The sequence below is a fragment of the Rhinolophus hipposideros genome (genome assembly GCF_964194185.1).
Source record: "Rhinolophus hipposideros genome assembly, chromosome: 4".
In the NCBI taxonomy this organism is placed as follows: Eukaryota; Metazoa; Chordata; class Mammalia; order Chiroptera; family Rhinolophidae; genus Rhinolophus; species Rhinolophus hipposideros.
In genome coordinates, this window is record NC_138050.1 from 46282253 (window position 1) to 46298712 (window position 16460).

Consider the following 16460-nt stretch of genomic DNA (forward strand, 5'->3'; position numbering starts at 1 on the left):
GATCTTGGGTAGAGAGATAGAGAGAGACTGGAAACAGAATCAGTTAAAAAAAAAAAAAAAAAAAAAAAGCCTCTTATAACAAGTTATTCCAAGTTCAGGAAAAGCTCCCAGCATCAAGTGTCTGTTTGAGGAGTTTGTTGTACATGATTCAGAGCCACACAGATTAAATTTCCCTTAAAATATACATCAATTTGAAAATTAAAGGGGAAAATGCCTGAGACAAGACATGTTTGGATTTCTGTCAAACTCAGGGCCTTTGGAAAGTAGTTTGGAAGCCAGGATGTGGCTTTTTAGGACTTCCCCTGGTCTCTGCCTCTTCCATTTATGTCTGTGCCATGCTCAGGCCGTTCTCAGCTCTGGTTGCCTCAATACTACATCCGTTTCTTATTGGAGGGACTTTGAGATGTCCAATATCAGTTGTTGCCTTGTTTTCAGAAATGGATTGAGCTCATCTTTCAAAGTTTCAGAAGCCTCCATACATTTAGTCCAGGTATTCTGGTCTCACAGCTCCCTTTTGTTATCCAACATTGTAGAATGTCAGAGCCAGGAGAGACATTAAAGATCATTAAATCCAATACCACAGACAAAGAAATTCAAGCCCCAAAAGTGACTCAGTTCTTTCAAAATCTCTGGGAGGGAGACCGTATGTCTCCCTCACCAAAATTCTCATTTGCTCTCCCAAGTTCCATTTATATCTCTCCTCCATAATTCCAAAACCCTTATTTCTGTCTTCCCTGTGGATCACAATGCTCACCCACAACATAAGCTCCTCTGGATGCCTTTTCTCTCCCACCAGTCTGTTTCCACCCAATTCAGCTATCCCTTCCCTGACTCTTCTGCTGTCCCTCCTCTCTCTCCCCACCCCAACTGTATCCTTTTCTTTTTTCTCTATTGCTTCTTGCATACCGTATCTTCCTTCTGGAATCAATTTCCTTCTTGAAATACATCATTGAGTAGTTCTTTCAGTAAGGATTTGTGAGTAGTTAAAAAACAAAAATGTCAGTTTCACTTTGAAAAATACCTTTATTTCACCCTCAATGGTAAATGGCAATTTATAGCTTCAGGTTGACAGCTATTCTCCCTCAGCACATTGAAGACATTTTTCTCCCTCTCCTGACCTCTTCTGTTTCTACTAAGAAGGATTATTGCTAATTATTGTCCCTTGTAGGAAATCTGTCTTTCCTTTCTGGTTGCTTTAAGATTTTTCTCTCTGTCTTTGATGTTCTGCAGCTTAGTATAATGTGTATATGGATTTATTTTTATTTATCTTCCATGTGATTCTTTAAATAGTGGTTTGAATCTTTTACCAATATTGGGATAATTTCCATTAAGAACAATTATAGCCACATATATTATATGTTTCTTTTGTGCTTTACATATGTTAATTCATTTAATTTCCATAACAGAGTCCTATAACCATTTTACAATCAAGGAAATCAAGGTCACAGAGAAGTTTAATTATTTGCCCAAGGTAAGAAAGACAGTAATTGGCAAGGCTAGTTTTTGAACTCAGATATTAAATTTTGAATATTATTTCTTCTTTTTATTGTCTTCTTTTGGTACGCCTATGAGACATATGTTGACTGTTTTCATTCATTCTTGTCTTTTAACCTGTCTTTTATATATTTAATCACTCTGTCTCTCTATGTAACATTCTGGAATATTTCCTCAGGTCTCTTCTCCATTTCACTAATTCTCTCATCTGTGTGTCTAATCTGATGCTTAATGCATCTCTTGCACTTTTAATTACAGTGACTATATTTTTCATTTTTACAAGTTCCCTCTGGCTCATTTTAGATCTTTCTATTCTTTAAAACATAGTGTCTTGTTTTATTCTTGTAAATATCCTTTTTTATTTTTAAAATCATTTAAAAATACTAATTTTATAGTCTCTATCTAATAGTTTATCTACTGTCTAAATTTCTGAGAAGTTTAATCCTGCTGTTTATTTTGACTGCTGACTCTTACATATGGTAGATAATTTCTCTCTGTATTTATAATTTTTTATTGTAAACAGGGCTTTATTATTCCTGTGGGAATGCTCTGTGGCCTAGAGTGAAGAAGTTTAATTTCAGAGTGGTTTTATATTTGTTTCAGACAGTTATCATATGGGTATCACTGTCTAAAGACCAATTTTATGTTAATTTTTTTGGCTTGGGGTTTCCTTCTGATGCAAGTAATACATATTTGGACTCTAAACTTGTCCTAGGCAGATGACTGGGGTTTTGATTTTTCACAGGGGACTGTTTTTTTTCCATTTAGAGTCAGGGCAGAGATGAACTTCTCCTTGGTGTCCGTCTGGGTTGATGTTTGGCTTTTCTTAGAGCAGCTGGGCTTTATGTAGGGGACTCAGTGCCAACCCCTAATTTCACCCAGGCTTGAATCCTCATCTCCTGTGTCTGCATGGGTGTTAAAATCCAAGTCCTTAGCCATTAATGGATCAGTGGTCCCTAGAACCACTGCAGCATAAGTTCCTGTCTGCTGTTCAAACTCAGCTTTCTCTTCACTTTAGCTCCGGGAGATTTCCTTTTCTACCTTTGATACTCATCCATACTTTTTTATTTATTTATTTATATTTTTAAAATTGTGGTAAAATACACATCACATAAAATTTAGCATCTTAACCATTTTCAAGCATATTACAGCTCAGTAGTAGTAAGGACATTCACATTATTATGCAACCATCACCACCATAAATCCACAGAACTCTTTGTCTTGCAAAACTGAAACGGTTCTCCTTAGACAATATAGCTCCTCATTCCCCCATTCCCATCAACCACCATTCTACTTTCTGTCTCTATGAATTTGCCTCATATAAGTGAAATCATATAATATTTGTCTTTTTGTGAGTGGCTTATTTCATTTAATCTAACTCTTCAAGGTTCATCATATTGTAGCATGTGTTAGAATTTTCATTTAAGGCTGAATAATATTCTGTTGTACGTATCTACCACGTTTTGTTTATCCATTCATCCATTGATGGACACTTGGGTTCCCTCTGCCTTTTGACTATTGTGAATAATGCTGCTATGAACATGAACGTGCAGATGTTTCTTAAGATTCTGCTTTCAATTCTTTTGGAAATATATTACCTTTTAAAGGCTCAAGACCCTTTTCACATCTGCCCCTGTCCTGGCCCACCCCAACCACACTTAAGTACTCATGGCCGTTTCTCTGACCAAAAAAAGACTATGGTGAAGGTTTAGGTTGAGCCATGCACTTACTGAGGCCATCCACTTGGTTTGGAAGTGAGAAATGACTGCCTTTGAAGCCTGGAGATATCATCTCAAGGAGGGTCCAGCATCCAGTGAAAATGAGGTGTAACCCTGAGGCAAACCCCAATTCATTTCTTAGGTCTTTCCATTGACCAACTCATATCCTTTCACCTCCTGTTTCTAGCTTCCCCATTCCTTTCACCTTGCAAGCTGAAACTGAAAACAGCTCTAGAACTTGATGCAGAGGAAGAGAAAGAAACAGAGAGAGGATGACTTAAAGGACCCTCCACTCTCTCAGACTGGCTTGGAGTTTCAATTGGGCAAAGCTGAGCACCCCATGGTCCTGCCGTACCCGGACCCAGGGAGTGAATAGGTGAGCTTCCAGTTTCTCAGTCAGAACCAATAATGAAAAAGGGACCTGTGATAGTTGTCCTTCTTGTAGCCCACATACTGCACTCTGCCTCCCATGCTATTTCTCATCCCCAAATTTCCTGACCCCTGGGCTTATTTCCTTTTATGGTTTCATATTCACGTCTTGGACCAGATGCTTAATACTATTCCTCTAGTACTAACACTGCTCACTCCCTCTATTGTTCTCTGCTCTAACAGGTAAACATTTCTCCTGGTCCAGCTGACCCTACCTTGGCCAGTACCCTTCCTGAGTCACTAGGGTTGAAGAATGGGACATTACCAACCCCATATAACCAGCACTTCCTGAACAGCTTCCCCACAAAGTCTTTTAGGCATTATGCTCTTCTCCAAACCTTCTTCTTGTCCTATATTCTTTCTCTTTGTTAATAATACCACTAGTCACTCAATTATTCAAGCCAGAATTCAAAGAACCATCCTAGACTCCCTTTTTCCTTTATCTTTACTTCCAGTTAATTTGTTTCTTATTAAAGTCAATCAAATCTGTCCTTCCCTTTCTATCTTCACTCTCCTGCCTTAGTTCAGAATCATCATATCACCTAGAGTTCCTTACTGGTATCTCTGACTTCAGTCTTGCCTCATCCCATCCTTAATGCCCCTTCTGCAATACCACTGAATGCATACTTGACTTTATCTACTTCCCAACTTAAAATTCTTCAATGGGTCTCTAATTCCTCCAGAATATAGTCCAAAATTCTTAGCATAGTGGAAATCCTTCATGTTCTGATAGATGCTTTGCTCTCCTGCTTTATTTCTTGCCATTCCCCCAATAAGTTACTAGAGCTTATGCCCCAAACTTGCCATGCCCTTTTATGTTCCTTCTTTCATGTATTTCCTTTGCCTTTCCAACCTCTGTTACTTTCATGTCAGGCAAACCTCCACTAGTCCTTTAAAACATACATCAAATATATCTCCTAATAAATATCAAATTAAAACCACTCATCTCTTCATGGGAAGTGAGTTATGGTGATTTTTTGCTTTCTATGTATTATATTTTGTTTGAATTTTCTTGAAACAATATATTCCTGCTACACTTTTCAAAAACAACATAGTTTTTTCACCTTCTCTTTGAAAACTTTAATACCTGTCCTCCCCAAATGGAATTAATTATGCCCTCTGATGGTCTTTCAAGGCATGTTTATATATTATTTTCATAAATGATTCTAGAAAACTCTGTTTGTTGTTTGTTTATATATGTCTTCTCAGTCAAATTTAAGCAATTTAAAGACAGGAACTGTGTCTTATCCAACTTAGTACCTCCAGCACCTTGCACAAGAGCTGGTACTTAAGAGGCACTTTAAAAATGTTAGTGAAATGGAACTAAATTGCCCAAGTTCTCTTAACTAATTAGTGGCAGAGTCTAGACTGAAATCCCACTCTCTTGATTCCTACTCCAGTGTTTTCCCATTTCACTATATTGATGGACATGTCAAGTTGTGATTACACAACTACAAGTTATCTTAGCAAGGCAGCACATATGGAAGAAAGATCATCTTCCTCATTTGTTAAATCAAAGAATAGTCCTGTTTATTTACTCAGTCTTTATGAGGACCAAATGGGACAATGATTGTGATCACGCTTCGAAAAATATGACTTTGCATATAGAGACAAAGCATTCTTATCGATCTATATTGTTCACTACACAGTTTTCATCTTTAACAAATGGATTATAAATTAGAATAAATGTTTCTGTATTATTCTAAAGCTATCAAGAAAAGATTTATTTTTTATTCTCCAATGCTCAAGGTCAATTAGTAATGCATGAGAGGCTTCCTGCATAGTTAGAAAGAGACAACATCTTTCTGGGTTTGTGTATTATTTTTGTGTGTGTGTCCATATGTTATGCTGGTAAAATCTCTCCTCTGTCTCTTGGAAATTATCCTCTAGTCATTTTACCGAGGTGCGTAACAGTGTGAGTCCCAGATGTGGTTTTACACGTAGGCGGCAGAGCCATACATTGTCCTCCTCACTGTGTGATTTCCAAAGTCTTCAAGATAAGATATTGCATTCTTGGGACAACAGAATATTCTACAAAGGGATGCTCCAAAAACAGGCAACCTTAGAAATTTAAAGTGAGATAGGATTATCAAACTATTGAAATGGCATTTGGTTTCTTAATAGCAACCCAGAAAGTTAGAAGACAATAGAAAAATTGCTTTGAAATTCTGAGGGAAAAGCATTTCCAACCTAAAATTCTGTCTCCAGCCAAACTCCAGGAAAAACTAATAAATTTTAAGGTAGTCAAGGTCTCAAAAAACTTACTCCCATGTACTCTTTCCCCAGAAGCTCCTGGAGGACAGACTCCACAAAAACCAGGAAGAAAACCAAAAAAGAAGATAAGGGATCCACCACAAGGAAAGGTGGGAATCCCCAGAGTGTTGGTGAGGGGCGTTACATGGCAGCAGCCTGAGGGGCCAGACCAGATCGGAGGTCCCAAGGCAGTGACAGTGATTTCCTCAAGAAAGATGTTTCCTCAAGATGTAGATGTTTCCTCAAGACGCATCTACAGGTGTACCCTTAAATCAAGAGATTTAAACTAATTGTGAGAAGGACAATTTGGGGTTTAATCAGTGATGAGTACAGAGAAAACTAAGCAAACAGAGAGAAGATAGTCATAGTATGAATGTTGATTTAATCAAATAATAACAGTGTTGAGATGATGTGGGGGCTGAGAAGTATGAGATTTTGAAGTATATTTGGGGATGGTTTAAAAGAGTTAAATCTCATTTTCCATTATGAGAAGTCAATAAATGATTAAAGCCCCAAAATCAAGAAGTAGCAATATAATTATGTAATTTAGAAATATGAGTGTAAATATCATATGAATCAGCTCAGCTAGTTAAATTTATTGTTTCTTGGAAGTGAGAAACAAGGGGGGTAAGGCTTGGATATTACTGTTTGGTTTAATCTGGTTTTAAATATGCCTTGTAGAATGATCTCCCTCAAATGTACGTGATTGGCTCACACCCCTGATGCATCACCTGGGGCTCTTCAGACTCTCCAGAACCGCGGTCATACTTCCAAGATTTTTACTTAATTGGGCTGGAGTGAAGTCTAGGTTTTAGGATTTTAAAACATTTCCCCAGATGAGTCTAAATTTCAGCCATGTTTGAGAACCACTGATAAAAGTTGCATGTATAACTTTGATAGAAATTAAACTAACTTTAAAAAAGATTATATATAAATAAACACATAGGATGGTTCTGGGCCCTCTATTCTTAAACATTAATACTCCCAATGGGAGTCAGGAAAGTTCCAGAAAAGGGTGACCTCAGATGCTCGAGGCAGGCCTCACTCAAAACCTTCCGAATTTGATTCTTACCAGCCACAAAAACACAGCTCATGGTCAACCTGCAATTCCATTAACGGAGGACAGCCTTTCATTTGGGGTTATGGCTAAAACAGAATACCTGGGAGCTGCCAGAGGATTAACTTTACATGGAGGTGTGAATGGCATGCATCTGATCCTTCCCTGGAAGGGTCAAAAGGCAGAGGCCCTGAAAGTAATGAGAGCCTGAGGTGAAGATGAAAGGGAGGAGAAGACTTGAGGTGGGGAAGGAGAAGAAAGAGGCGGCTGAGACAAAGACAGCAAACGTCAACTACTTTTTATCTAATTCCAGACAAATCGCTTCTTCCTCTGCTCTCTTAAGAAATGCTTTACGAAGCCAATTTGAGTCTGCACGTTAATTAATGGCCTTGGCTGGTGGCTTTCAGAAGGGAGAGTCTCTGTCCCCTATTCTGTTTTCTGGTCCCTGGGTCAAGGAAAGCTGTGTTCCACCCACTGAAGGAGGGCGACTGCCTGCCGCTTTGGGTCACCTTAGAAGAATGGCGTTATTATCCCCACGGTCATCACTATCTTCCCTGACACATCTACAGGTGTACCCTTTCTTACTGTGCCTCTCGCAGGTTTCTTTTTCCCTCTGCTGTTGGCCTCCTATGGATACAGGAGCCTGCCTGTTATTCACCATGTGGTGTATTGTTACCCCCTTTGATTTGCTGCTGTTTGAACCAGATGCTGTCTGTCTTGTAGCATTTAATCCCTTGAAAGGTTGAAGGATGCAATTTATGTGAATGATGGCTCTTTATAAGAAGGCAAAGTCATATTGTACTTCATGCTTATCTTGAGCAGATTTCCCTGTCTCCACTCCCACCCTAACTAAGAGATTAATGAATCAAGAAGTACATCTTGGTGGCTTTAAACTGCCCGTCTCCTGGGAAATGCCAGTACATTCCAGTGATCACTAGGAGTCTGGAGGGGTCAGTTGCTGGTTTCTCCTTTCTGTACTGAGACACCTCAACTCTATCCTGCATCATAAATCTAGGGGAGCGCGAAGCCTCTATCTAAAGAAATGGCACTCTTCCTCGTAACATTTTAAATGTCTAGAAAGGAACAGACACAAGTCTGGAGACGATACTTTTAAAATAAGTTTCTATATTTTAAACCTTTTGTATATTTTGAATTGCTTTTCCCCCATGGACTTTTATTCAAATTTTTAGATATATTGAGATGAACTTAATAAAATCACCCTTCAAATTATTCCATTAGCATTTTTAAAGCTTACTAGAAAAAGAAAACAAGGGAAAAAAGTCCCACTCAGGTGAATGAATCAGAGATGTCCAGCTTACAGCTTGCCTGCCATAGAAGTGGAATCCTCACATCAAATGGAGACAATTGCCTTGATTGACTCTAATAGCTGTGACAATGAAAAGTTACATTGCATCCTCTGAAACCTAAGACTATACAGACATGAGGTCACTCTAAGTAACCAACATTACAGAAAAACACATCTTATACAAGTAAACGTAATAGAGAAGGGGAAAAAAAAAAGGGACTGTTCCCTTAAAACAGTACCTGGCACAGAGAAAACGCTCAATAAACATTTTTATGGTATATTGTTTTAGCACATGACCACCATATAAAAATGGCCACAACCCTTTGTCCAGGAAAATGTTGGAGTATGGCTCTGCTGTCAGTCCCCATTATGTGGTCCCAGACCCCATGCAGGTTCTGAGGATACATGGCTCCTGGTTTGGTGAGGGAGAGAAGACATAGCCTAGAAAGAAGGAATAATCTATTGTTAGGGGATGTTTGGAGAGGCTGAGATGTTTCCTGGAGGATGGACCTTTATTTTGAGTCCTGAAAAATGAATAGGTATTCACGAGATGGGCCCAAGAGGAGGACTTTTCCAGGCCAAGGGAGCAGAGCTTGCCTATGCACAAAGGTATGGAAATAGTTGGAAAATAGTGGTGGGAGGAAAGAGTATGTTGCAAGGAAGTAGGACAAATGATGAAACTTGGAGATAAGCAGTAGATACTGCAGAGTCTTAAGTATGACTTTAAGGAGTTTGGACTTTACTCCATGGAGCTATGGAAGGGTTTCCAGCAGAGGGTGTATTTAGTGTGTGTGGATTATGTTAAATCACTACAAACATTAAGGCTATCTAGAGATTAAGGGACAATTCAGGAAAGGACTAGAGATTAGATGAACAGGTTGAATAATAGAAAGGAACCCAATAATCTTGAGACTAGACAGATAGCAAAGATAAAGAAGTTAAGGAAGGGGAAATCTTTCAGGAAGGGTGGGATCAAGAATGATAGGGGTAGAAACTGTTGAATGTTATTTCTTCAGTGGAGGAGATAGGGAGAGCTCATGTACAAAGGGTTTATCAAAGTGCAGTGGGGTCCCATAGATCCCCTAGAGTGGGTGGGGGGAAGGGTAGAGCAAGCCTGGGAAAAATGCAGACTCTTGGGCCCCTACCCCAGGCCTGAGAATCAGCATGTACAACTCACTCTGTAGATGGTTCTCAGGCATATTAGACTAGTGTAAGACTTATTTGTGCTTGGGGTGCAAAGCGGGAGGAAGGAGGAATGATAAGAGAATACACATCACTAGCTTGTTAGGCAGAGGTGACCCCCAGGTGAGATGCAGCCAGCAATACAGAGGCTGGACATTGTCTAACCAAGACAAAAGTGGGCTCCAGGAGTCTGGTACCGTCTATATCCTGATCACGTCTCAGTCCAGTAGGCATACTTTTGTGCTCTTCTGCAAGCCCAGGAAGAGGAAAGAGAGCCAAGGGCAAACCTGGAGGAACTGGATTCTGGCCATCGTACCATTCCTTACTGTGTGGCCAGGAGCGAATCACTTGACTTCTCTGAGCTTCAAGTTGATAAATTTTAAAAAGAAGGCAATGGAGTCTGCCCAAGCTCCCTCATCTGGCTGTGGGGAGAGTGGCTGAGGGGAGGGAAAGACTGCAGCTGCAGTTGGTGGATAGTCAGAATGACAATGAGGGCAAGAAGCTCCAAGTGAGGAGAGAGTTCAATAACACTGTAAGACATTCATGTGGTGGCTTTAAACATTCAGTAACAGGATGGGCACAAGGAGATTTCCTGGGATCTTGGGAAAGGTCTATATTCTTGATTTGGGTGGAAGTTAAATGAGGAGTATTTTCATATATTTATTTGTCAAAATTCATTGAGCTGTATGCTTAGGATTGGTGCATTTTGCTATATGTAAATTATCCCTCCACTTAAGGAAACCGAGAGGAAGACAAAAACATCTAAGTAGTTGGCGCGGCAGCAGACAAGGCCACAGGGAAAAGCCACTTGGCAGAGCCAAGCCTGAGGCCCACAGGAGTTCTGGGCCAGAGCCCTTCTTACATCCCTCAGCAGGAGCCAGCCAAGCTCTTTCTAGTCACTCAGAACCTGCTGTCTCAATGCATTTTGGGAAAGATTTTGGCTTTTAGAGGCAAACTGGGGGTGGGTAACTCAGAAATACAGCTAACGTTCTAATGAAAAATGCAGCCATAAGTGAACAAGTGGAAGAACAAACGCCCTGGAAACCTCTAGCGGAGGGGCCTGAGAATTGTGAAAAGTTGTTCTTCATGAAACATGTATCAGTTCACTGATTTGTGCCTTCCAAAAGGAGACGGTTCTATAGCAGATGTGTTTATAAGCCTAGTGCTACGGGCTGTTTTGTAGCTCAATAATTTGCACTTGACAATGGATGTCATTTCCCTTTGGCTCCTTGAACAGTGCTCTCTGTTCTGCGCATGGGTTCTGTCAGCATGGCTGTCTGGCCGTATCTCAGTGTCCTTAACTACCCACAGAAAAACACAGCTTTTCTCTCTAAGCCATGTGACCTCCTCTGGTGGAACAGAACACAGTTACTTAAGAGTTTACAGGACAAACATTACAAACCACCTCCCTGAGGGGGTGTTAGAGTCGTCACTGGTCCAGGCAGGAAGCTTGGAATCTGAGCAGCCACCCTTCCTGCAAAGAACCCTGGGGGCAGAGACTCCAGGCCCACGCTCATCTCCGGAGGCCAGAACCCTGCAGAGGGGGAAAGAAAAAAAAGGGGCGGGGAGTCCAGCTCCCTCCACAAGACAGGAACATGGGAAAATAATCCTGCTGCTGTTTTTCCCGGGAGCCACTATAGGGGTAATTTCAAATTCTCCTCATGGCTGCTATAATTAAGACAATAACCCAGAAGTTTTAGAAAGGCAACTGACATGAAAAGTCAAGGACCATAGCCATCTAAATATTTACATTATCTTCTCCTATGCTCTGAAAGGGGGAACTCTCCAAATAAAGCAACAGGAGAGACATTAGATGTGAATGAAGAGTAGGAGAGGTGTGGGTGATGGAGCCTGAATTAGAAAGCCGCAGAAAGCCAGCTGGTGGCCCCATGAAAAGCATCACATTCAGCATTCCAACCTTTTCCCTCTGATTCTTCTATCAAACACAGCAATTGCTCTCCTTTAAATTAGCTCAGGAACACTGATGCCCCTGCTCAGGGACCACTCAGAATCCAGGTGCTTCTTCTTGGTCACAAGGGGCTCCCACCTCTCTCTGACCACATGAAGGGCTCGGTTCTTCTTTTATTACCGGAACGTGAATCCCATAACCACTTTGCTCCCGCTGTTGAGTTGGTTGACCCTTGTAAAATGATCGTTTTCATCACAGAAATACTGAGATGTAGTGGTATGCAGAAGGATGCCAAATCGAGGGGAAAATACTGTTCAGAGTCAGTTTACTAATATAAAGCCATCTGGGCCTAATGGGAACAATGGACAGGTTCCTCGTTCCCCACAATGAGAACAGCAGTAGTAAGGCTGCAGGCGTTTCCCCATTGCAGTTCTTGTGACTCGCCCCTCTTCCTTCTCTTACAACTTCAATCCGTTCCAATTCTGGACCCCAACCAATACTTTCAGCTGCGTCACACATATGCATGTACACACACAGGCTCTCATGTCTCCCACCCTTGGCAGCGGTCTGGGGTTGCACTAAGCATCATTCAGTGTGAGCAAATGGATTTTACACAGATTAAGTCCAAAATGACAGTTGGATGCCTAGTATGTGTTCCTATAAAGTTTTCAATTCACCTGATTGTGACAATTATAGATGAATTTGTCTTATGGTAGTCTCCTGCTTTCTTTTCAGACTTGGTAACACAGGGTGAGGGCTGGCTTTCAAAGCCTTGGGGATAGGACTCATGCCAAAGTGCCCAGTTTTTCCATTCATCCATGGAGTTGGCTGCCTGCAAAACATATCTAAAATTATCCCTAATTCCAAGTCCATTCTACACAATCAACTTCTCCAATATAATAATTCCAAAACCTTTCTTGATCCCTGCTTTTAATAAAGTACATTTACAGAGGATATGAATTCCAGATTTGATTTCAGACTCTGGGGATGTATATTCCTCTTCTGGAACTTGTATATCCGGTCCTGGAATTAAAAGAGGAAAAAAAAAAAAGGAAAGAAAAAGAGAGGGGGAGAGCGTCCATAGCAGAACAAGCATTCCTTGTATTTCTTCTGTCTTCTCCATGCTGAGCATCGAGGAGAGAGACAGGCTGATACACAGCATCTGGTTAAAGTCAGGTAAGTAACACTCTAGGGGAAAAGCCTGAAGTCAGTTGCCAACCTCTTTCTCTTTCTCATGTGTTTTTGCAGATGGATAAAAACTGCAGCCAATAAAGGTTTCAATTTTAGGTGATACTAGGGAGAAAAGAAAAAGAAACACTTTGTTCAATGACTGTCCTATCAGCTCCGGGCCATTTCGAGAATTTGGCGTAATAAAAGGCATCCCCATGCCGCCCCCACGGTTCAGCCATAGGATTCTTCTGAGAGAAGCCTAGAAGATATGTGTGGGGCCTGAGCACAGCAAACAGAAGGTGTGCTTCTGAGTATAAATACCTTCTACCATTATTCCATGGGCCCATGTACTAGGGCATCTCTTACAGGGTCACAGACCTGCAGAAGGAGCATGGGGCTGGGAACAGGAGGTCTAACTCCTGTGGTGGTTTAGCCATCCAGTTGCCTTTTGACCATGGATGAGACATTTCATTGCTGGACCTTGGTTTCTGCACATGTGAAATGGAAATAGTAACATCTCTGCCTTACCTGGTCTCATGGTCCGCATGAGCCTTTTCCTGCACAGAAAGGAGACAGTCAGGCCGGGAAGCCGAGTCACAAAGCGCTCACCCTACTCTCAGAGTTAGTGTACAGAGGACTTGTAGAAACGCTCTGATTTTTTTCAATGAGCCCCCATTGCCCTGTGATATAAGAAACTAAATTTACTTTAACACTCTATTATCAGTGCAATCCCATGCTCTGGAACAACTTTCTTTGGATAACTCAGTCTTCCTTTTTCTTTCTTTCTTTTCTTTTTCTTTTCTTAAAAATGCCCAGAGTTTCAGACATCTCTCTCCTTTCCTCCCTCCCCAAGATGGTATCTGGGTTCATGACCAGCTCTTACTATATTCTCATAGATAGAGGGAAGAGCCTGAGGCCATATGGTGTTTTCTGGATGCTCACTGTGTCTGCTGTAGGGTAGCTGGTCTGGGCTGCTCCCCAGATGGGTGACTGCTGATGTGCAGCTTGTCCCATTCCTTGGCATTCTGCCGGTGTTTGTGGCTGAAGACTATGGGTCGGGTAGCTTGTGGTTCATTTTCTGTCTTGGCTGAATCTGAGCCCAGCCTTCCTTTTTCCTGATTTAGCCCCTCTTGACTCTCCCGTGGGGCTATGGGCCCCTGGGTCTGGTTGTGAGGTCAGGGCCCAGGCAGTTCATTTTGCATCCTTGGCTACAGTGCCATCTTGGCCACAGTGCCATCTTGGCCACCACGGCCATCCTTCTCTGGTATATCCCCTAGCCAGACTCCAGCTAGCATCCGTGCCCCACCCATTCCAGGGGCATGCAGGAAATTCTGAGGTCCTTCCACACCACACAGGAACTGAGGGTGGCTTGGGAAAGCTCAACTCTAGCCCTTCCAGTGCCTAACCATGTTACTGCTGAGTTTATTCTGATGTGGCCACTCCTGATCAATGTGGGGAGTCTGTTTCCATGCAGTCTTAAATGGGGAAAGGCCTTGTGTTGATTTTACCTGATGTAACTCATCTTCCTCTCTGGGCAGCCCAGAGGCAGAAAATCAAGGTCAATGTGTTTGCAGCATCTGTCTCCCTTTTCCTTCTCATGGTCATTTAGGACTAGAAAGGGTAGGCTTCGTGCCTCTACAATTCATCGTTCTCATCTTACCCTAAAGCTCCCAGCCTCATGGCCTAGTCATCACAGACGGAACCAGTACTTGCCTGCTTGGAAACAGTTCTACGATCTGAGTTCTACCTATAGTCTTGGTTCTTGTTATGCTAAATGGGAGCTAAAGAAATTTAGAAAATCCTATTTCTCTATCCACAAAGCATAGTTTTGCAACTATTATTCCTACATTTCATTTTTGATTGTGAACACCTAAACATTAACTTTTCTTTTTTTGCATTCATTCTGTACAAATCTAAATGTAGGCCTCTGTCTCTGAGAAAATGGGAAGGTAAAGGAATAGGGTCAATTAGTGAAATACAAAAGATAAAAATATACTAATAGTATTAAAAAACTATTATCCTTATTTCACCTAGATAACCTTCAGAACTCTTTCCAATGCAAAAGAATTCCTAAGATGGTGCTTGACAGTGAAGTTTGGAAAGCGTGACACATTTTTCAAATGTGTACATGTGTACTAACTTTATTATTATCAATATTATATTTCCAAAGCGCTAGCCTCAGAAATCTGCCTGGGGCATCTTTAAACTTTGATGAATGGCCATTTAACATGCTGATTCTGAACAATGCTTAGCAGCATCCAACAACTTCTCTTCTGGTAAAAACTGTTTCATGAATTATTCTAAAACATCTGCCTTGAGCTACTTTCCACTCTCTAATGTATTACTTTGGAGATTATAAATCAGAGTCTACTTGCTGTGGTTTTTCACTTGAATAACTCACTGTACCCCTACCCTCACCCCTCCATTATCATGCCTCCTTAGAGAACAGCTACTGTGACCTGGGAAAGGAAGCAGAGAAGATGGATTCTTTAGCTGCTCAAGAAGGTGGACAAACAGACAACTCTACTACAGAAAGTGAATTGGCCTTTTTGTAATTTCTTGACCTTCCAATGAATTTGATGGTGGTATCAAGTATTAGAGAAATAACCCTCCCAGAGCAAGGCCCTCGATTGTTTATCAGAGCTATGAAATCAACCTTTGCTAGTTTGCCTTCTGGTCTGATGCAAATTACCTCCACCAAGTGAAATCAGTCAATCACACAGGTTTCATCTCTGAGCTCATACTCTGTTATGCCCAGTGAGGATCATGAAAAAATCAGAGAATATTCTTGGGAAACTTCATGGGGACAGAGTCCCAGAGAGCAGTTTCGAGGCTGTCAGCCTCACGTGGAAAGGTGCTGGCTCGGTTCTTAGATGGCCATTAACTGTAATCAGATGGCCATCCGCTGTGGCTGGGTGGCCATCAGCTGTTACCAGTTAGCCATTAGCCACTAATATAACTGCCGTAGCCACGCTAGAGGGTTGGTTGTTTGGCAGGCAGAGAAGCGCAGATGGCGACTTGCGGATCGTGTTGATCCTATTTCCTGTGACTCGCCCAGCCGCCAGCGAGACTATAGTGGTATGACTCCCCTATCTATGGCTCCATTGATGTTCCTTTTGGCCTCACCATATCCTGCATTCTCGTGCGGGGAGTGGGAGCTGAGACCCCGCATGACAAACTTACAGTCTAGAGAGGACATAAAATTAATAGTGAGACAATTAGAAAGCAAGATTAAACACTAAATTCTGTGGCACCTTCTGTAGGCACAATAGGAAACCAAGAGGGAAGACTAGTCTAAGAAGAGTGGCGAGATGTCTAGATTGGGATAAGTATGAGAGAAGAGAAATAAAATAAGATGGAAAATAACACTGAAGGTACAGAGATGAGGAGATGAACGTTGTTGGGACTGTGAGGAGACAGACTTGATAAGAAGAGAAGGGAGAGAGAATGGATTGGTAGAAAAAGTAGAACAGACAATGGAGGATATGAAAAAACAGGGCTTGTGATAGAGAAAATAGGGTACCATTTTTAGATTAATATCATGCAATGTGATGAGGACCACTGTGCTTTTAGGATGACTGGGGACAAGATTGGTCATACAGTGGGAAGTGTCTGGAGCTGGAGAGATTATTGTCTAGTAGTTATTCAACTGGACTGTGGTAACGGTAGTAGGAGAGAAAAGGTAAAAGCAGGTTCTAGAGACATTCACAACAAAGAAATAGGAATTTCTGATAATTGACTGGATATGGGAAGTGAGTGAGAGCAAACTTAATGGTTTTTACTGTCAGAAATAGGAGTAATAGTGGTACCAGTGAAGAAAAAACTGGCTGATGGGAAAGCTCTATCATGGGTGGGAGAGGAGCAGTGGAAGAACCCCATCAAAAAGCAGAGTGATTGATTTTTATTGGTTATTTGGTTTATTTCTATTGATTCTCGGTTATT